Below are 2,226 nucleotides of genomic sequence, written 5' to 3'. Positions count from 1 at the left end.
CATCTGCCCAGCAAAGCCATGGCTTTAGTCCTACTGAGATTGCTTGGTAAATGAAAGACTCATGTGGTCAGAAAAACAGAGAGAGAAATAGAGTAAAGAGAGATTCAAAGACAAATAAAATTTTTAAATGATTTACAGTGTGTTAAAAATATGTGCAGGCTAAAATTTGAAGATCTTAAAGTTAAAAAAAGGAAGAGAGTTGTTGGGTGTGGTAGTACACACCTGTAAACCCAACACATGGGAGCCAGAGGGAGATTGACCTCTGTACCTTCAAGGTGAGGTAGCACACGCCTTTAATCCCAGTGCCTTGAAGGCAGAGACAAACAGATCTTTGTGAGTTCAATGTGTAGTAGCATACACCTTTAATCCCAATGCCTGAAAGGCAGAGAGAGGCAGATCTCTGAGACTTCAAGGACAGACAGGTATACAGAGTTATTCCAGGTCAAAGATACAGAGAACCTGTCTCAAAAGGCAAAAAAATAAAACGGAAAAATAAACAAAATAGAGGTTAAATTGAAGCGCACAAAGATGGAAAATTCACAGCGAATTTTGATATTGTATGCTATTATGCTCTTTTTGAATCATTTGAATTTTGAGGCAGTAGCAATAGCTGCTAAAAGATGTTTCTTTATAAAAGCCGCTGAAATAATCCAACATAGATATTTTGAAAATGCCTTGACTTTGAAATTTGGATCTAAGGACATGATGCTTTGGAAAGGAGTTTCTATTTTGTTTTCACAGAGGGTGATAGTCTGTGGATGCCTCTATCCTAATATGGTAGGATGGACCACGCCCTACATAAAGGTTGCTGTGAACACCTTTAAAAAATTGCTTCGCTCATCTGCCAAATGAGATAAATCAATAATGATGCCACCATTCAGCAGGAAGCATTTTGGAGAGAAAAAACTGCACCCACGTTCCCAAATATGGCTTATAAACGTTCTTTTACATTTAAAGTGGGATGTAATATAGATATGAATATTTCTATTAGTATAGATTTTGCTTTACTGATAGAGATTTTAGGTCAATTTTGTTATATGTATATGCATTTTTGATCTTAATTAAGGTATTGTGATTGTGTAGTTCATTTCAAAATATAATGTATATAGATTATTAATGGATAATCATTAATAATAGTCAAGTTTGTAGTCATGTTAGTTAGATTTTCTAGCTACATAGATATATATATATTTCAGTTAGATAGGCATTATTCATATCTCTCTAGACTACAAAATAGGCTATTTAATGTTTTAGTACCTTAGGGTTTTTCATGACAGTGAGACACTCTACTCTTGGCAGCACATATCTACTTCAGGAAGAAGATGGGCATCACAGAGGATCCTTATGGAGTTTGATAGCCATTTGGGGAAGAAACTGCTCTTGCCTGGATTGTTGCATAAACTGTACACAGAAAACACTCAGAGAGAGGACTACTGAACTTGCCTAAAGGTGAGATGATCTTGTCGTGTTCCTGATTCAGGAAAGGGTCAGCAAAACATTCTTCAAGACAAGCAGATAGTGACTGCCTTTGAAATTTCCTGCTTCATGGAAATGTCTGCTGAAAACTATGGGCCTGTAGGCTGAGGATGGAAACACCAACGGTACAGAGGAACTTTGGGTGACTGTCCAGGCAGCGAGATGTCTCTGTCATTTCTAGAGTTTGAAAATGGCTTACTTTTTGTTTGCTTAGGTAATACTGTATTATTCTGGAGTCTCTGATGGAGTTGAAGAATAGATAGATAGTTATAGTTTTCCATTGTTATGATAAAAGATAAAATAGATATAAATATTTAACTGTAATTCTTGCTTGATAACTGTTTAGTTCTATGTAATTTTGCTATGTTAAAGTTAAAGATTCCATTCTTGTTTAAACAGAAATAGGAGTAATGATGGAGTATAGGTCATTGGTTAATTAAATAAAGAAACTGTTTGGCCTGAAAGGTTAGAACATAGGTGGGTGGAATTAACATAAGAGAATGCTGGGAGGAATAGGAATTGAGCTGAGAGATGCCATACACCTCTCCCATGGGCAGAAATGGTAGTTCTGCACTCTGAGGCAGATGGCGATACAGCCAGCCACCAGGTCAGACATGCTAAATCTTTCCTTCTAAGCGCACCTCGTGCTGCAACATACATTATTAGACATGGGTTAAGAGGCTGAAAATAATGGGGCAGGCAGTGTTTAAATGAATAATTTTGTGTTGTTATTTCGGAGCATAACCTTAC

The sequence above is a fragment of the Microtus pennsylvanicus genome, chromosome Y (assembly GCF_037038515.1).
Source record: "Microtus pennsylvanicus isolate mMicPen1 chromosome Y, mMicPen1.hap1, whole genome shotgun sequence".
NCBI lineage: Eukaryota > Metazoa > Chordata > Mammalia > Rodentia > Cricetidae > Microtus > Microtus pennsylvanicus.
The sequence above is the reverse complement of the archived record's forward strand: the minus strand, read 5'-3'. Positions refer to the sequence as shown.